The sequence below is a fragment of the Cervus canadensis genome, chromosome 9 (assembly GCF_019320065.1).
Source record: "Cervus canadensis isolate Bull #8, Minnesota chromosome 9, ASM1932006v1, whole genome shotgun sequence".
NCBI lineage: Eukaryota > Metazoa > Chordata > Mammalia > Artiodactyla > Cervidae > Cervus > Cervus canadensis.
The window spans coordinates 42,105,016-42,126,603 of NC_057394.1; positions in this window are offsets into that span (position 1 = coordinate 42,105,016).

Genomic DNA, 21,588 nt, shown 5'->3' on the forward strand with positions numbered 1-21,588 from the left:
ATGCAGAGTGAAGTAAGTCAGAAAGAAAAACAACAATATAGTATATTAATGCATATATAGGGAATTTAGAAAGATGGCAATGATGACCCTATATGCAAGACAGCAAAAGAGACACAGATATAAAGAACAGACTTTTGGACTCTGTGGGAGAAGGTGAGGGTGGGATGATTTAAGAAAATAGCATTGAAACATGTATATTACCCTATGTGAAATAGATCAGCAATCCAAATCTGATGCATGAAACAGAGCACTCAAAGCCAGCGCACTGGGACACCCCTGAGAGGTGGGATGGTGAGGGAGGTGGGAGAGGAGTTCAGGATGGGGGACACATATACACGCATGACTGATTCATGTCAATGTATGGCAAAAATCACTATAATATTGTAAAGTAAGTAGCCTCTAATTAAAAAAAAAAAGAATATCCTCTCTCTCATGTATGCATACACACACACACACACACACACACACACACACACATATATATATACACTAGCATACTACAAAGGGCTAATTCAGGTATCTTGGAAACACTATACACTGTTTTTTTATCAGAAGTAAACTTTAAAATATTGAATTTAATATGAAAAGCTTATATGCTTTATCTCAGGCATTGTTTAGCTCCTTATGCATCTTAATGATGTGAGGCTGTCATAGCTAACGCCATGACAAGCAGCCTGGATTAGGAGTAGGCCTGGTTTCCCGGAGTAACATAATTATCAGGCCACCTGGAGCCAGCCAATCAACATGTGCCTAACAAGAAAAAGGGAACCTATCAGGGCAAAGCTGAAAGCCCACAAGGATTGGGCCAACAAAAATTGCCTTGCAACTGTGTAACCAATCTGCTTGTGCCAACTACCCGATTGTACCCAATAAATACCTGAGAGAACTGGGGCTCGGGGCCTTTTCGTCCTCACACCCTTGGGCGGGAGGCCCTGGCTCAAGTCAGTAATAAATTCCCCTATTGCAAGTTGCATTGTCTCGAGGAGTCTTCTTTCCCGATCGGGGATCAGGACTACGGGCAGAACATTTGGGGGCTCGTCTGGGATCCCTTGACCGGGGAAGAATGCTCTTTGGAACAAAGGGGAAAAAGGACAGGTAATAGCACCGGTGCTCAGGCAGGTCTGGAAAAGTCCAGAGTAAATCCGAAGCCCTGCTAAAAGGCAGGAAGGTGTCTGGAGTGAGGGAAAGCTTTCCATGAGGGAACGGATTGGCCGTTCCGGCCGGCGTGAGGCCAAGGCCAGCGAGCACGCTGGAAGGCAGCCGGCTCTGCGGGAAGGAGACCTCTTCTCCTAAGCCCGAATCTGGGGAACAGTGGACGCCATTCAGTAAGGTGACCCTTGTTCCAGAGGATAGGGAGACTCAGGGGGTCCCGCCCCTCAGTTCTGTGTTGTTGGCCGATGTGTGTCTGTCTATGTGTTTTTCTACGCCCGTTCGCATCTGTATAACTGCCGGCATTGTCTCCTGTCTCATTGTTCTCTGGTGTGTTGTTGTCTACTTCCTCCTATAAAGCCTTGGAGCCTCATTTCTGTTTCTGAGAGTTTCAGTGAACAGGCAGACAGTTGTCGGGGCAACTGACGAGTCCTGGCCAGGGCTACTCTCTGGTGGATTCTGAAGGCCTCCCAACAAGTCAGCCCCAGTAACGGGAGCCCGAGAGGGTGAAACTCTTTTCTTTTTTCTCGTATTCTAAACCGAGAAGCTGGCCAAATAAAAACCCGTCTGTGTGGGCACGGGACAGGCACTTAAGAGCCGATAGGGCGCCTGCCACTGGAAGACTCCCGTGAAAGGATAAGGGGGTCACGGAACGGGCTAGAAACCCTTAGGGTGCCCGCCCCCAACAAGAAAACTTCCATGCAACGACCAAGGCACTCAAATAGTTCGACGAAGCATACCACAAGCCCAACCTCCTGGCCGCCACCACTCCCGATAGGATTTTTTGGTGGTAATTCTCGGTGACCTTCTTCTGACTCTCAATATGGGGCAAGGAGAATCTACCCCGCTCTCTCTCATGACTGATCATTTCTCGGATGTCAGGGCTAGAGCGTATGATCTGTCGCTACTGGTTACAAAGAGTAAATTAATAACCTTTTGCTCTGCAGAGTGGCCCACCTTCCAAGTTGGATGGCCTCCAGAGGGAACTTTTCAACCTTCTATTATTCGGGCAGTGAAAGAGAAAATTATGGCTCCTGATCCCTGGGGCCACCCGGGCCAAGTCCCATATGTTATGGTCTGGCAAGATCTAGTAGAAGATCCACCCGAATGGTTAAAACCTTTTGTTCACAAACTCCCTGATTCTCCTAATGTACAAGCCCTGGTTATGGAAACCCCCACTCCCCCAGAGGAAGCCGAGAAGAATAAGGGCCCAAAACCGGTCTTTCAGGAATCCTCGTACCCGAACCTGATTGACTTGGAGACAGAAATTAGGCCCCCGCCATATGCCCCTCCTCTGTTGCAGGTTCCCCCGGGGGGAAGAGCCCCACCCTGATGAATCAGAAGGGATAAGGGAACCCCGACCCCAGAGAAGGAATAGAGGAAATAGGGGTGAGCAGGATCATGGGGACCCAGAGTTACCTTCATCTACTGTACAGGCACTCCCCATCCAAGTGGGACCAGCTAACCCGGACAGAGAGCGAACCTATCAGTACTGGCCCTTTTCCACGAGTGATCTGTATAATTGGAAAGCCCAAAATCCTCCTTTTTTGGAGAAACCCCAAGGCCTCATTGACCTCTTAGGTTCCATTTTGTTCACTCATAACCCCACCTGGGATGATTGTCCCTACAGCTGTCCCCTGCAGCTGTTGCAGGTGCTCTTCACCACGGAAGAATGGGAACGAATCCTGGCAGAGGCACGGAAATGGGTCCTGAGGGTCGACGGGAGACCAACCGCCCAGCCTCATCTCGTGGACGAGGGGTTTCCTCTGTTGCAGTCTAACTGGGATTTTGAGCAAGTGGAAGGCAGGGAGCATCTCCGAGTGTACCGCCAGACTCTAATGACTGGCCTGCGGGCCGCAGCTAGGAAGCCGACAGATTTGGCGAAGGTAAATTTAGTAAGGCAAGAGCCCACTGAGAGCCCGTCAGCCTTCCTAGAGAGGCTAATAGAAGACTTTAGGCAATATACACCTATGGACCACCAGGCTGAGGAATCACGCGCTGCAGTTCTACAAGCGTTTGTGAATCAGGCAGGCCCAGATATTAGGAGGAAATTACAAAAGATAGAGGGGTTAGGAGAACAGACAATACAAGACTTACTGAAAGCAGCTGAAAAGGTATTTAATAATAGGGAGACCCCAGAAGAAAGGGAGGAACGACTTCGTCAGGAGGAAAGGGAACTAGCTGAGAAGATCAGGAAAGAAGATAGGGAACATAGGGCGAAGGAAAACCGGAAGAACCAGAGGGAGCTAGCCAAGATTCTTTTTGCGGGGATGAAGGCCGGAACAGAATTGAGGGAGCCTCGAGGCCCCCAGATGGGATAAAAAGAGAGACCAAAAAGGCAGGCCCTAAAGAAAGATCAGTGCACTTACTGCAAAGAACGGGGGCACTAGAAAAATGAGTGCCCTAAGAGGGACCCAAGCCAGAGAGAGAGAGAATTTCCCCTGGAACTCGAGTTCTATATGCGGGGGAAGACAGTGACTAGGGGAGTCAAGACTAGGCACCCCTCCCTGAGTCCTGGGTAACCATACATGTGGAAGGGAAACCCGTTGGCTTCATGGTGGACACTGGCGCCCAACACTCTGTTTTAAATAAAAAACTGGGACCAATGTCTAAGAAAACCAGCTTGGTGCAGGGAGCCATGGGGACAAAAAGATATTGTTGGACCATGGAACGGAAAGTAAATCTGGGGACCCACCAGGTGTCCCATTCGTTTTTGGTGATACCAGAATGCCCAGCCCCTCTACTTGGACGGGACTTGTTGACTAAAGTTAATGCTCAGATCCATTTTGACCCTGGGGGAATGTCAGTCACGGATGGACTTGGACAGCCGATACATGTCTTATCTCTAGCTTTAAGAGATGAATACAGACTTTTTGTGCCTAAGCCCTCAGAGGTTATAGCACCAGATATACAACCGTGGGTCCACAAATACCCATTGGCATGGGCAGAAACAGCAGGAATGGGACTGGATAAACAGAGACATCCAGTCATCATCGAACTAAAAGCCAAGGTGACTCCTGTGAGGGTGAGGCAATACCCTATGAGCCAGGAGGCTCTGCAGGGGATCACTCCCCACATTCGACAGCTCATGGATACCAGAATTCTCAAGCGGTGCCAATCCCCTTGGAACACCCCCTTACTACCAGTGAAGAAGCCAGGGAGTACGGATTACAGACCTGTCCAGGACCTACGAGAAGTCAACAAGCGGGTGAGTGACATACACCCTACTGTCCCCAACCCGTATACCCTCCTGAGCAGTCTGCTGCCTGAGTACACTTGGTACACTGTGTTGGACTTGAAAGATGCTTTTTTCAGCCTACCCCTGGCGGCCCAGAGCCAGGAGATATTTGCCTTTGAGTGGACTGAGGGGGAAGGCCAACTGGTAGTACAACTAACTTGGACCCGCCTCCCACAAGGGCTCAAAAACTCCCCTCACTGATGGGAGCAGCTATGTAAAAGATAGACAAAGGAAGGTAGGAGCCGCTATAGTTGATGATTCAGGACAATATGGGCTGAGACACTTCCCCCAAACACGTCTGCACAAAAAGCAGAATTGATTGCCCTAATACAGGCTCTGGAACAAGCAAAAGGGAAGCAGACGTGCCCTACTAGAAGCCCCAGCCCTTGCCCTGCCTAACCCAAATAAACACCAGAAAGGAGAAGACCCTAGGGCACGGGGCAATCGGGCTGCTGATGCGGCCGCTCGAGAAGCGGCCAGCCGGGACTACGCCGCCCCCATATTAGCCGTGGGACTTCCACCTCCTGGTATGGGGACTCTGCCGCCAGTCCCCGACTATTCCCTCCCTGGCCTCATTTCAATCAACAAGGATACCACCCTCCAGAAGGATGACAAAGATGGATGGTACCGAGATCAAAACAACAACCTGATATTGCTTGCCATCCTGGGTCATCACCTATGTGAACACCTGCACACAACTACACACTTGGGGGAGAAAAAGACCTTGACACTTCTCCAGACGGCCTGCCTGAGGTTCCCTCGACAAAATGCAACTGTACGAGAGATAATCCAGGCTTGCAAAGCGTGCCAGCTGATGAGGACAGGGAAAAGGCAGCACACGGGAATGAGGTACCGAGGGGAAGAGCCAGGGCAACACTGGGAGATAGATTTCACTGAGGTAAGACCAGGCAAGTATGGGTATCGCTATCTGTTGGTTCTGGTAGATACCTTCTCGGGGTGGGTAGAAGCCTTCCCCACTAAGGGAGAGACAGCAACAGTGGTTGCTAAAAAGATCTTAGAAGAGATAGTGCCTAGGTACGGGCTGCCAGTGACTATGGGCTCTGATAACGGACCTGCCTTTGTGAGCCAGATTGTACAAGGGCTGGCCCAAGCACTGGGGACAAAATGGAAGTTACATTGTGAATATAATCCCCAGAGCTCAGGACATGTTGAGAGAATGAATCGGACCCTAAAAGAAACTTTGACAAAGTTGGCAATAGAGACTGGCGGGGACTGGGTGACCCTCCTTCCCTTCGTGCTCTTTCGAGCACGTAACACCCCTTATAAGCTGAATCTTACCCCTTTTGAGATTCTGTATGGAAGACCCCCTCCTGTGTGTCCTATATTCGAGGGAAAATGCCTACCACCCCCTACCTTGGGACAATTCCAGCAAACACTGATGGCATTAAGTAAGGTGCATAGCCATGTTTGGAAATTAATTCGAGAGATACACGAGGGTCCAAGCAAGGGGACCATCCCCTCACATAATATTGGCCCGGGTGATTGGGTTTGGGTAAAACAACACCAATCTAAAGTATTAGAACCTAGATGGAAAGGCCCTGATGTTGTTCTCCTTACCACTCCTACTGCTGTTAAGGTCAACGGGATCGGGCCCTGGGTTCACTGCAATCACGTGCGGCAAGCCACCCCGGAAGAACAGGAGAAGGCACAAGCAGAATGGGAGGCAAGACCTCACCCGTCAAATCCTTTCAAACTGAAACTCGTACGATGGGAGCCCTCTTAACTCTCCTGCTGATTACAGTTTTCATCGGCCCAAGAGCAACCAGCCACAACCCCCATCAGCCAGCTAACCTGACTTGGGTGATCTACAATCCTGAGACTGGAGAAGTGTTTAATTCGAGCTCCAACGTGGCCCCCAAAGGGACATGGTGGCCAGTACTGACCTTTGATTTGTGCGTGCTGGTGGCTGACGGTAATGGGTTTGGTCCCCACCAACTGACCAATTTCTTTGCCCACGGCTCTTTCGGTCTGTTCACCCGTAACTGTGAGCGAAAAGGCCCACAGTACTACGAACAGGTGCCTATCTATGTCTGCCCGGGGGGAGGAAGGGATCGGAACCAAATTGAAAAATGTGGGGGAGTTGACTCTTTTTATTGCGCTGCTTGGGGTTGCAAAACCACGGGAATAGTCCATTGGCTTACTAACTCCGACAAGGACCTCATTCAGGTAAAATCACCCCCGAATTCCCAGAAATGTCCAACTAAGGGAGTATCATCCAGACCCGGGCAATGTTTCCCATTACAGATCAAATTCACAGACAAAAAAAAAAAAAAAATTTACCAGGTGGGATGTTGGCCAAGCTTGGGGCCTCCGTCTTTATAAGACTGGCTATGACACAGGATTTCGGTTTGAGCTTAAATTAAAACTGGGACCGCTCTATTTGGCACCCAAAGTAGCATTAGGACCAAACCAGGTGATAGCCCCAAAGCCCACCCCCCAAGGGAACAACCCCAAAGCCTCCCTCCCAGAACTAAAGTCAGGCTACGGGCATAGGCACCTGTATAGGAACTATCCCTAAGACTTATCAACACCTATGTAATAATAATTCAGTCCCTAGGACTAGCCTCCCCAATTCTACTCACCAGTGGATACTTCCGCCAGAAAACTGGTGGTGGGCTTGCTCCGCCGGACTAACCCCGTGTGTCCATAAGGCAGTACTTAATGCCTCCCAAGATTTCTGTGTCCTAGTCCACCTGATCCCCTGGCTAAACTATTACTCAAAAGAAGAGCTGCAACCTAGGTTAGACCCATCGGGTCAATATAGGGTAAAACAAGAACCAATCACTGCCCTGACTTTGGCAGTCCTATTGGGAGCTGTAAGAACGGGAAGTGAGATTGCAGCCTTAACGTTGCAAGATAAACAGTATAATCAACTAAGGGCCGCAATAGATGGAGATATTGAGCAACTCGAGAAGTCCATTTCACACCTCCAAGAATCCTTGAGCTCCTTGGCTGAAGTAATGTTACAGAATAAGAGAGGTTTAGATTTGTTGTTTCTGCAACAAGGAGGATTATGTGCAACACTGGGAGAAGAATGCTGTTTCTATATCAACCATTCAGGGGTGGTACAAAAATCTCTCCAGAAAGTAAGAGAGGGACTAGCCCAGCGGAAGAGAGAATGAGAAGCCCAACAAAGCTGGTTTGAATCTTGGTTTCAGCACGCCCCCTGGTTGACCACTTTGATTTCCACCCTCCTGGGTCCACTCATGATATTGAGACAACAATATCAGCCAATTTCACAGGGTAAAGAGAAAGATTCCTCTACAAAAGTACAAAGACAGGGGGGAAATGTGAGGCTGTCACGGCTAACGCCATGACAAGCAGCCTAGATTAGGAGTAGGCCTGGTTTCCCGGAGTAACGTAATTATCAGGCCACCTAGAGCCAGCCAATCAACATGTGCCTAGCAAGAAAAAGGGAACCTATCAGGGAAAAGCTGAAAGCCCACAAGGATTGGGCCAACAAAAATTGCCTTGCAACTGTGTAACCAATCTGCTTGCGCCAACTACCCGATTGTACCCAATAAATACCCGAGAGAACTGGGGCTCGGGGCCTTTTCGTCCTCACACCCTTGGTGAGGGTGGGAGGCCCTGGCTCGAGTCAGTAATAAATTCCCCTATTGCAAGTTGCATTGTCTCGAGGAGTCTTCTTTCCCGATCGGGGATCTGGACTACGGGCAGAACAAATGATTGCTTATAACTAGCAAGATTATTTATTATTGTCATTGTTGTTCAGTCACCCAGTGGTGTCCAGCTCTGTGAGCCCATGGACACTCCAGGCCTCCCTGTCCCTCACCATCTCCAAAATTTGTCCAAGTTCATGTTCATTGCATTGGTGATGCTGTCCAGCCACCTCATCCTCTAATGCCCTTTTCCTTCTGCCTTCAATTTTTCCCAGGATCAGGGACTTTTCCGGTGAGTCATCTGTTCGCATCAGTTTCAGCTTCAGTTTGTGCTTCAGTTTCAGTATCAGTCCTTCCAGTGAATATTCAGGGTTTATCTCCCTTAAGATTGACTGATTGTATCTCCTTTCTGTCCAAGGGACTTTCAGCAGTCTCCAGAAGCACAGTTTGAAGGCATCAATTATTTGGCATTCTGCCTTCTTTATGGTCCAGATCTCACAACCATACTTGACCACTGGGAAGATAATAACCTTCACTATAAAGACCTTTGTCAATAGAGTAATGTCTCTGCTTTTCAATACACTGTCTAGGTTTGTCATTTCTTTCCTGCCAAGAAGCAATTGTCTTCTCATTTCATGGCTGCAGTCACCATCCACAGTGACTTAGGAGCCAAGAAGAGGATATCTGTCACTACTTCCACATTTTTCCCTTTAGTTGCCATGCAGTAATGGGGGCAGATGCCAGAATCTTAGTTGTTGTTGTTGTTGTTTAATTTTTTTAATAGTTAATCTTAAGCAGACTCTTTCATTCTCCTCCTTCAACCTCATCAAGAGGCTCTTTAGTTCCTCTTTGCTTTCTGCCATTAGAGTGGTACCATTCACATATCTGAGGTTGTTGCTGTTTCTCTCGCTTATCTTGATTCCAGCCTGTAACTCATCCAGCCCGACATTTCTTATGATGTGCTCAGCATATAGGTTAAACAAACAGGGTGACAGCAGACAGCCCTGTCATACTCCGTTCTCAATCTTCAACCAATCAGTTGTTCCATACAGGATTCTAACTGTTGCTTCTTGATCTGCATACAGGAGACATGTAAGATGGTCTGGTGTTCCTATCTCTCTAAAAACTTTCCACAGTTTGTCATGACTTTGGCTAAAGTCAAAGGCTTTAGCCCAGTTCATGAAACAGAGATAGATTTTTTTTTTTCCTGAAATTCCTTTGCTTTCTTAAATTTTGACAATTTGATCTCTAGTTCCTTTCCCTTTTCTAAACCCAGCTTGGACATCTGGAAGTTCTTGGTTAGCATAATGCTAAAACTTAGCATGCAAGATTACAAGCCTAACCTTGTTAGCATGGGAGAGGAGTGATAATAAATATGCAGTTCCCCCTTCAAGGATCATTGCTTTGTCATGGTGAAGGGGCTTGAGTAACTCAAATTGAGTTACAAGAAGCTATGAGCCATGCCATGCAGGGTCATCAAGATGGACGGGTCATAGCTGAGAGTTCTGACAAAATGTGAACCACTGGAGGAGTGAATAGCAAACCACCCCAAAACACTTGCCGTGAGAACCTCATGAACTGTATGAACTGTATATTTATTATTACTAGCTGCTAATTTCTAGCTGTCCTCTCTCAGTTTTAAAAGACAGAAAGTTACTTTCATTAGACAAATAGAGATTTGTCATCAAAATTCTACCTTAATGGCTTGAATGGGACTGTTGGCTATTCATTATGGTAATACATGGTAAGCATCTGTTCAACAGAGGATGAAGACAATAACAAAAGGTTGTGTGTGTTCAGGACAAAAGCTTCAGAAAATGTTGTTTGTATCAATGCTAGTGACATTTTAGGGCCATTCCACAGTGCTCCCCCAATATTTGAGTTACCCAAAAGAAATGGGAGTGGAAAACAGGTCACTTTGCAGCAACTACCTTTCCTCAACAGACAATTCTATTTTTAGAAATAAATATATGGAACTTCTTGGGGGAATTTTTTTCTTTCTGTCCATTAATTTATACCTTTTTCTAGGTCTGAATTTGAATATTTCATCACTTCCCTCCTTCATAAATAGCTCTTGCCCTACAAAGGGGGTGGAGAATTAGCTTAAATGGTTGTGTTCCCTTAGCATGCAAGAGGTAGCAGGATGGATGCCCGCATTCTCCAGCTTGGGCTTCACTGATAGGTCAGTTGGTAAAGAATCTGCCTGCAGTGCAGGAAACCCCAGGTTGATTCCTATGTTGGGAAGATTCACTGGAGAAGGGATAGGCTACCCACTCTAGTATTCGTGGGCTTCCCTGTGGCTCAGGTGGTAAGGCATCTGCCAGCAATGCGGGAGAGCTGGGTTTGATCCCTGTGTTGGGAAAGTCACCTGGAGAAGGGAAAGTCTACTCACTCCAGTATTCTGGCCTAGAGAATTCCATGGGCTGTATTCCAAGTCCATGGGGTCACAAGGAGTTAATCACCTGGTGGTTCAGACAGTAAAGAATCTGCCTGCAATGCAGGGGACTAAGGTTCAATCCCTGGGTTGGGACTATCCCCTGGAGAAAGGCTTGGCAACTCATTCCAGCATTCTTGCCTGGAAAATTCCATGGACAGAGGATTCTGGTGAGTTACACTCCATAGGGTTACAAAGAGTTGGACAAGACTGAACTGTTAACACTTCTACTTTCAACATGGTAGTTGAGGCAAAGCACTTTTCTCTCATTTTTTGTTTCCCATGCTTGCAAAGACTTTATTATATCACTGAGTATAAGGAAGAACATTATTCCAATGTAACATATTGGGAAAATAAAACTGAAATGTTACATATTGGCATCTGTATGTATGTAGAACAGGAGTTAAAACTCCATTATTCATTCTCAATCTGTAAAATTTAGTAAGTCAAGTAAATATTTTTGTTATTATAGTTGTTTATTTTTTTTTAACAAGTTACTATTTTAAGCAATCTCAAGGCTCACACTTGGCATGCCAGGATAAAGGTTTTTGAAATTTTTATTTCACAGCATGAACCTCCAGCTACTCTTTTGAATAGAATACATTATAAGTCTTGAGGAAGGAAAGAGCTTCTGAACCACAGTAACTCATTGAGTCAAAGGTTTTTTTCTTACTGCCCACCACTGTTAACTCTGCTTTATATCAAAGGTTCCCCTGTTGAGAAAATTCTAAAAAGAAAAATATCAAAACAACACAAAACAAAAATCTTAAGATTATGATCTGCCATTCTTTATGAAACATCCAATGAAGATGGCTGTGGAGCTCTAAGAAGGAAAGCCTTGAATTATTTCTAAATGTGCAACAGAGCTTTCTAAATGCACAACAGGGTTTAATACTACTTTTCTAAAACATTCTTCTTTTAGTCTATTCAGTAAAATGACATGTAAGGGGATTATTATGAATTCATCATAGTAAAAAACTAACCTAAAAAGAAGATAAATTCCTAATAAATATTGATCATTGAAACTAACATCAGTTTATACATTGAGCATTACACTATATTACTATAATCTTAATACTCTGTGCTCTTTTGGGGAGTAAAATGACTAGTAATTAATGTTCTAAATTTTATCATTTTAATCTTTTTTCAATCTTTTGGTTGCAGGTAAAGAAATGCAGAATATACAGGAATGATGAGAAGTCAATTCTAGAGGGTGTATATATCTAAACTATAAGTACCTTTAAAGATGATATGTAGCATTATTTGGGGAAGACTGTCAGTGCAAGGAAGATGCATCTCTATATGTGGCTATGTGTTGTATAGTGTAAATGTCAGGTGGTACATGCATCAGTTCAGTTCAGTTCAGTCGCTCAGTCGTGTCCGACTCTCTGCGACCCCATGAATCGCAGCACGCCAGGCCTCCCTGTCCATCACCAACTCCTGGAGTTTACTCAAACTCATGTCCATCGAGTCGGTGATGCCATCCAGCCATCTCATCCTCTGTCATCCCCTTCTCCTCCTGCCCCCAATCCCTCCCAGCATCAGGGTCTTTTCCAATGAGTCAACTCTTCACATGAGGTGGACAAAGTATTGGCGTTTCAGTTACAGCATCAGTCCTTCCAATGAACACCCAGGACTGATCTCCTTTAGGATGGACTGGCTGGATCTCCTTGCAGTCCAAGGGACTCTCAAGAGTCTTCTCCAACACCACAGTTCAAAAGCATCAATTTTCTGGCACTCAGCTTTCTTCACAGCCCAACTCTCACATCCATACATGACCACTGGACAAACCATAGCCTTGACTAGACGGACCTTTGTCGGCAAAGTAATGTCTCTGCTTTTTAATATGCTATCTAAGTTGGTCATAGCTAATGAAACAGTTCTTGCTGTTTCCTTGGCAAAGAGAAGTGATGTGGTATAAAGAGAATTTCTCAACAACCCTGAGGCATATGTACATGAGATTAATGATGGGAGTGAGTCTTAAAATGAAATTATACATAGCTTACTTTATATGTTTGAAGAAAACTAGATTGTTTTCCTTTTTAATAAATATGTCATTATATTAAGTGACTTTAATAGAAATAGATCTGAAAAATTATTCTCAGAGCTTGTCAGTGAAACCAACTATGGAAGTTCTCAAGAAATTCAATTTGTTATTAAAAAGCATGCAGTTATCTGCTAAATGATTCATTTATGAATCTCTGGGACTCAGAAGAGAGGGAATTGAAAGAAGCAATAAACACAAAAAGGCTTCAAAGAAAACACCCCGTAGATCCATTTTTTCTTCTCCCTGATTGAGAAAACCAAGAAATCATAAGAAAATAATTTGGATGGATAGTTATACTTTTCTATCTAAATCTAAGAGAGAGCAGGTACTGAGACAGGCAAAGAAAAGCAAGCAACCCTCACAAATTTTGTCTTACAGATGAGCCTGTGTTAAAATGTGTGAGCTAACTGAAAGATCTATCTTCTGGATTTCTATTGTCCCTGCTACAAGTATCTATTTACATTACACTCTAACTCCAAAGTATTGATAGATGTTTTACATATTTATGTATATATATACATATATATATATATATACATATATAAAAATTATGAGTATTTTAAGTTTAAAAAATTAAATTCTATATACATTATATATTAGACTATAATTATATATTACATAGTAAAATTTCATATATATAATTTATAGGTATAAATATAATATATAAAATTTCATTTCACTTTTGAATGGTAAGTACAGTGCTTGTGTTGTTTATGAATGAGAGTACTCCCCTTTTTTCTTCTAAGCCTAATAGTTTATATTACATATGATTTAGGATTCATTTGTTGATATTACCATGCCAAAGGAACTCTGAATGTTCATGAATTTATGTTTACATTTTAAATATTACTTTGATATCAACTTTTTAGTGACAATTATACTTCAATTCACTTCCTAGTTGTTTTGAAGGTAAGAAACGGGAAAACGCCAGTTTGAAAGATGCATGAATTTGATATTTGTTGGGTAAAGCAAAAAATACATTTAAAAGTATCAATGTAGATAGTTATATACCTTAATAAAAAAGATTTTATTTTTTATTTTTTATTACACAGTATTTACAGTTTTAATTCATTATTTATATTTAATACTTAAATTCTTATGTCAAGTTTTCTGATCATGACTTGTCTATGCCTGTTAGAGATTCAGGCATGTATTGAGGAAATCTTCTTTCTTCTTAGAACATATTTATAACACTAGCTATTAAGTTAAAAGGTATATTCCTCTTATCACAGGGAGGGAATAATAAGATATGTCTACTTCAAAGTGAATTTATTACTGCCTATTGAATAAGTGCTAAAAGGAAGAAGAGCATAGCTGTCAAATGCTTTGTAAAATTCAGAAAAGAACTCTCATAAATTTGAGATTTCCAATGTATGAAAAAGTTGTAGGCTACATATACATTTCTAAAGAGAGAAATAAGAATGAAATATATTTTATTATCAAAAGCATAACAAAGACTAGAGCCCAGCCTACTCATGAAAAGTGTTTGAAGCATTTATGTTGTTGTTGTTGTTGTTGTTCAATTGCCAAGTCTTGTCCGACTCTTCGTGATCCCATGGGCTGCAACATGCCAGGTTTCCCTGTCCCTCTCCATCTCCTGGAGTTTGCCCAAGTTCATGTCTATTGCATCAGTGATGCCACCCAACCATCTCATCTTCTGTTGCCCTCTTTTCCTGCCTTCAAGCTTTCCCAGCATCAGAGTCTTTTCCATTGTGTTGGCTATTCACATTAGATGGGCAAAGTATTGGAGCTTCAGCTTCAGGCACAGTCCTTCCAATGAATATGCAGGTTGATTTCCTTTAAGTTTGACTGATTTGACATCCTTGTTGTCCAAGGAACTCTTAAAAGTCTTCTCCAGCACCACAGTTGGAAAGCATCAATTCTTCAGTGCTCTGCCTTCTTTATGACCCAGCTCTCACAACCGTATAGAAAGGCCATACATAGCCCTGGCAATACAGACCTTTGTTTGCAAAGTGGTGTCTTTGCTTTTTAACACACTGTCTGGATTTGTCATAGCTTTCCTGCCAAGAGGTAATCACCTTCTAATATCAAGGCTGCAGCATTTATATTTGTTTAAAATTTACAGATCCTGTACCAATAATAATTGTAGCTAACATTTAGCATTTTCCAAGTGTTTTAGCTATGTCATCTTGGAAGTGTTTGACAAAATACTGAAAATGTTTAATTACATTTTAAATGAGGAAACTAAGTTGTATAGAGCTTAAGTGCCACTCCAAGAAAAGAGGTAGAAAGTTATGGACACAGTATAGATTAAGATTTTCATTTTATCAAAGCTATTCTTTGATCATTGGGGTGAATGTAGAGGTGAGGATGAATCATACAAAGAGGTCAGTACCAAACCATTCTTAAGAGAAGAGCAGGAACTTCTTTTTAGTGTTTTGTATATCTGAGTCAAGGGCAGCTAGAGCTCAGTTTTTCTAATGACTATATTTACAGTGGCTAGAAAACTAGGCATACAGCAATAATGTTTACATTAAATACAAATATTCCTCTTTTCTCAAGACATTCCTACATTTTGGGGTTTCAGAAACTTCATCTTAGATTACAAGCTTTGTGGATAAATTTACTAGGTAGTATCATTTATGAGATAAAATTAGAAGCCTATTACTTTTTCCTCAAAATTTTTGTGATGTTGATATTTATATTGTGATGTTATATTAATAACAAAAATCAGTGATGAAATTCTTATTGAAATTTGTATTTTAAACAAATATTTTATCTTATGAGAATATAGATTTTTCTAGTCATAAACCAAAACAATGAACTTCAAATTAAATAAAAAATAACTGCTATCTCTGAGTAAAGTTCAAGTTATTCATAAGTAGCATGATGGTATATTCAATACAAGAACCAAAGAGTAGCTCTAGTGAGGGCAAGAGTTGAGAATTGATCAGAAAATAGAGACATATTAATTGTCAAGAAATTTCAGTAGCACAAAAATATGGAAACTAACATTGTGTCAACATGTAATTCAAAGTCATGAATAAGTTCATTGTTACCTAGGTATGCTATGGTAATAATAAAAGATGAGCTAGGTTTTAAGCAGTTAGGCTTGAGTTGGCCCCCAAACTTGTTTTCAATGCAAAAATAACAAAACAAAGCAAGGCAAATGAAATATCTTAAGAGGACCTTATTGCAATTACTCCTTCATTAGTCAGGGTTTTCTAGAGAAACAGACTCAATATGCACTCATATACATATATATACAGCCATATATATGCACAAATATATGTATTATTGTGTTACTATTGATACTAATGTTAGCTATTGAAATATTATATGCATGTTTCTATGAATGCATTACAAATTTATTATAAGAAATTATCTCACATGATTATGGTTCCAAAATCTCTGTTAAGCTGGAGATACAGGAAATTTGATGATGTAGTTCTAATCCAAAGTCCAATAGGCTTGAAATATAGGAAGAACCGATGTTTCAATTCAAGTTCAAAAACAAGAAGAAGCCAAGGCCTTGGTTGGAAGGTAGTTAGATAGGAGGAATTTCCCTCTTTTCACAGGTAGATCAGCCTTTTTGTCTTATTCAGGTATTCAACTGATTGGACTGGGTTCACCTACATTAAGGAGGACAGTCTGCTTTTCTTGAACTACTGATTTCAAATGTTAGTCTCATTTAAAACCACCTTCCCAGAAGTAACGTCTGACCAAAAATCTGGATACCCCATGGCTCAGACAAATGCGTATATAAAGTTAACCATCACACTGCTACATTACCTTCAAGCACGCATCCTATAAAATTTGGGTTCTCTTTAAAATTGCACACACTCTCTAATAAGCATTCAATGTATCAAATCTACTTCTACAGCAGTTTGTGAATAGGTCTAATTTTTGCTCCACTATTTCTTCAATATATGTAGAACCTATAATTATTTGCTTCAAGGTTTGAAAAACTGTGTAAAGGATTTCTTCATACAAGGCACCATTGTTACTAAAACACTTTTGAGAAAATATTACCAAAAAAGCATTTGAAACATGTACAGACATGTTAATTGTGGCATTATTTGCAATATAAATATTATAAAACAGTCTAAGTTCCCACTGGTGGTGGCTGAGCGGTTGTATACATTCTTATAGATGTATAAAGTGAAATACATTCATTCTTTAGGAGACAAGCTGGAAGGCTGACATAAATAACAGCCAACTAAAACAAGGCAAAGCAAAATAACAATCGCCGGGGCCTGTTTGTTCAGTTGCTTCAGTCCTGTCCCACTCTTTGCGACCCTATAGCCAGAGCTCCTGCAAAATAAAACTATAATCATCTCATTTTGCTACAAAATGAAACGTGTTGTTTCTGTTATACACACATACACATAGGTTGCATGTGTATACAGTCTTGGCCTGTCATTCAAAGTCTCTCAACTCAGTTTTCCAACCTTCCCTCTCCTATACCTGTATGTACATTACATTCCAGTTGTTGACTAAGTATTCTTCATTTATTCCTTGAATATGACCTTTAATTTACAAATAGTGGCTTTTGTCACACTGACTACTCATATTTTTAACCCAATTCTGCCTTTTGAAATCCTATTAATTTTTTTTAAAAAGTAAACTCATATGAGGTCTCTTTGAGGAAGCTTTTCACACTGCAACAGTGTTTCTCAAGCTTGGAAATATATATTTTTTGAAGCAGGTAATTATTTGTTGTAAGTACTGTCTTGTGCATTGTAGAATACTTGCAACATCCTTATCTTCTACTATCTATATGGAATAACACCTTCTATAATTTTGAAACATAAAAATATATCCAGAAATTGCCAAATATTTATTATATAAGGGAATGTTGGTGTGCAAAATTGCCTCTAGCTGAGAACAATTGCTCTGGCAAAGGAGTATATCTCTCAGTCTTTACATTCCTATGGTACTTTATTTTTGCTTCTGTCTTGGCATATATCACATTTACAGTGTATTTCAGTTAGCTGAGCATTTAGTAGACTTTCCTATTTTGTGTGAGGACCAGCACTTAATGTATATTCATTACACAATGTTGTATAAACAATATTTTTGACTTTATAGTTGTACTGTTTCTTATATATAATTAAATTCCAATGCCCATTCACTATGTTTAAAGATAAATTCAGATTCGTTAATAATAATGAAACAATTTGTTATTGTTGCAATTAAGTTATGTATTAGTAGTTGTAAGCTTGCAACGCCAGGGTTCTAGAGGCTGTTTGATGTTCTCTCATGTTTCTGTCTTTAATAAATAGCCACCAAATGGATAGCGGTGTTGTACTTTGATATTAAAAATGGCTCACTTTGTTATAGTGTAGTTGATTAAAACAAAGATGAGTATGCCTTATGACTTGATTAATAATTATATACAAGAAGCACACTCCTTTTTATTAATAAAACAGCTAAGATGTATATTAGGTTAAAGATTAATTCTCAGCTTGTAAGTGTAATTCTAAGTAGGTTCCTTTTTCTATATCTATCTCTATATCTACAAATATGTAATGAACACTAAATGCAAGAGCATCCAAACAAATAACAGATTTCTTTACTTCCTGTTTAATATTTATTACTGCTTAATCTAAGCTTTTTTGGCTATAGTGCTGAAAATATAACAATTTCAAAATGAATCTCTCTTGTAGCAGAAATATTTTCATTACATGTATAGGGTTTTACTCCTTTGAACTTAAAAGGAAAGTAAAATACACACTAGAATACACTCTTACAACTTACTCCTAATTCACTCATGCTGCTAAATATTAAAAATAATTTAATATATGTTTTTGTCACTATCGTCTGCTTATATTGCTATTGAATAAATGAATAATAAGTTACAGTGCGGTGGAGGTTTCAGAGCCCATAAATACTGACATCAGGGGAAGTAAGAGTTTCTTGTTGACAGAGTGATGTAGATAAAGGAAGTAAAATTTACATTTCTACATTTTTCTGTATTTATTAAGACAGTAATATGTTGATTACATTGAGTCACCAATAAAAATGTCACTATTTTCTGCATAAAAATAGCAGAAAAACCCATTATGTGCTGTGGGAATCATTTTATCTTAAATAGGTTTCATTTTTTTAAATTAAAAAGTACTTTCAGATAATTTAAAATATTAATATTTGAATAGCCCATCCATATATATGTACTCACATCTCAGTATTCTTGATTCATATATAATAGCTAATCATAAGATACTAAAAGTAATGCAGACGTGTCTAGATAAACTCTCTGGTTCTCTAAGGCTTCAGTCTTATTCTTTGAAAACTAAACTACAGAGATGGATGAAATTACAATTTAAGGATGAGTGAAGACTCTGGTAATGGCATCGTCCTTTGTGCTATAGAAGGTGGATCATCTCTTGAAGACCAAGTGCCTAGGTCTCCTCAAAGACACCTTATGTCAGAAAATTTGCCTTGGCGTGTCTTCAGTGAGCTTTATTCTGTCTATTCTGCCTCTTTTCCCTTTTTCACACAGTATCTCAACATTCAAAAAATGAAGATCATGGCACACAGACTCATCATTTCATGGCAAATAGCTGGAGAAAAAGTGGAAAGAATGACAGATTTTATTTTCTTTGGTTCCACATAATTAAAAGACATTGCTCCTTGGAAGAAAAGCTATAAATGACAAACCTAGACAGCATATTAAAAAGCACAGTCATCACTTTACCAACAAAGGTATATCTAGTCAAATCGATGGTTTTTCCGTTTATCATGTATGGATGTGAGATTTGGACCATAAAGAAGGCTGAGTGCTGAAGAATTGATGTTTTAAATCAGTGGCACTGGAAAAGACTCTTGAGCATCCCTTGGATAGCAAGGATATGAAATCGATCAATCTTCAAGGAAATCAGCCCTGAATATTCATTGGAAGGGCTGAAGCTGAAGCTTCAATATTTTGGCCACCTGATGCGAAGGGTGGACTCAATGGAAAAGACTCTGATAATAGAAGAGAATAAGGGCAAATGGAGAATGGGGGAAAAAAGAGGATGAGATGGTTGGATGGCATCATTGACTCAATGGTCATGAGTTTGAGCAAATTCTGGGAGATAGTGAAGGGCAGGAAGCCTGGGGTGCTGCACTTCATAGTGTTGCAAAGGGTAGGATAGATCTAAACAACTGAACAACAATGTCTTCATGCAGCTGCTGCTTTGCCAAGTATATTTAACTTTCCAAAATTATATTCTTTATGATCTGTTAGAATGTTTTAAAAAGTGGTGTCTCATGTTTGAAGTCATCCCAAATGTGTGCTAATATGCCCCACAGAAAATATCTGTGGTCACCAAGAACCATCTGCTGCTCTCATGCACACCTCCAAAAGTATGAATCTGTAAGACATTTCTTCTTCTTCTTTTTTTTTTTTGGGGGGGGGTAATTTAATTTATTTTAATTGAATAATAATTGCTTTATAGGATTTTGTTTTTCTATTAACCATCAACAAAAATCAACCATAGGTACACCAATGTTCCTTCCCTTCTGAACCTCCTTCCCATCTTCTTCCCCATCTCATGCTTCTAGGTTGTTACAAAGCCACTGCTTGAGTTCCCCGAGGCATTCAGCAAATTCTCATTGGCTTTCTATTTTACATATGGTATTGTAAGTTTCCATGTTACTCTCTCCATACATCTCACCCTCTCCCTCCTCTACTCCCTAATGTCCAAAGGTCTGTTCTCTATGTCTATTTCTCCATTACTGCCCTTAAAATAAATTAATCAGTACCATCTTTATAGATTTCCATATATATGCGTCAGTATATGCTACTATATTTCTCTTTCTGACTTACTTCACTCTGTATGATAGGCTCTAGGTTCATCCACCTCATTAGAACTGAGTCAAATGCACTCCTTTTCATGGCTGAATAGTAGTCAATTGTATATATGTACCACAACTTTTTTATCCATCCATCTGTTGATGGACATCTATGTTGCTTCCATGTTCTAGCTATTGTAAATGGTGCTGCAATGAACATTGGGGTACATGTGTGTTTTTCAATTTTTGTTTCCTCAAGGTATATGCCTAGTAGTGGGACTGCTGGGTCATATGGTGATTCTAATTCTAGTTTTTTAAGGACTCTCCACACTATCTTCATATGGCTGTATCAATCTTCCTTATGGCTGTTTCAATTCACATTCTCACCAGAAACACAAGAGGGATCCCTTTTCTCCACAGCCTCTCCAGCATTTATTGTTTATAGAGTTTTTGATGATGTCCATTCTGACTGGTGTGAGGTGTTATCTCATTGTAGGTTTGATTTGAATTTCTCTAATAACGAGCAATGTTGAGCATCTTTTCATGTGTTTGCTAACCATCTGTATGTCTTCTTTGAAGAAATGCCTGTTTAAGTCTTTTCCCCACTTTTTGATTGAGTTATTTGTTGTTTTGGTATTGAGTTGTATGACCTTCTTGTATATTTTGGAAATTAATTCTTTGCCAGTTGTTACATTTGCTATTACTTTATCTGATTCTGAGAGTTGTCTTTTCACCTTGTTTGTAGTTTCCTTTGCTGTGCAAAATCTTTTAAGTTTAGTTAGGTCCCACTTGTTTATTTTTGTTTTTATTTCCATTATTCAAGGAGGTGGGTCATAGAAGAACTTGCTTTGATACATTTCTTCTTCTTAATAGGTATATTTCTGTTAATGTCACAGTTCTCCATGACATCCTTACACCCAATATTCTAACAACTTCCTTTTTTTATTTCTTCTTCTCAACTGTTCCTACCTAAATCTGGCTTCTGAAATTCTCTACAATGAACAGAGAAGGGCTTGAATTGCCTACTATTATAAGGCCTAGTTGGCTGGATGTGGAAAAAGCGATAATTTTTTTGATATCATTTGATATCATTGAGTGACTTTTAGAGTCCAAATTCCAGATTTCTCTCCAAATAAGTGCATGCAATCCAGACTAATAGCTCTAAAACAATGGATTCTAACTTCCCACAGAAAAAAAATTCAAAAATCTGGTGTTCAAATCTCTTTCTAACCTGAACCTTATCATTTACAATCAACAGAAATCACTGGACTGAGGACGTGAACCTGAATCTCACCTAAAATTTGTGTAAATTGTGTATATTTGCCCAAATTGATTCAAA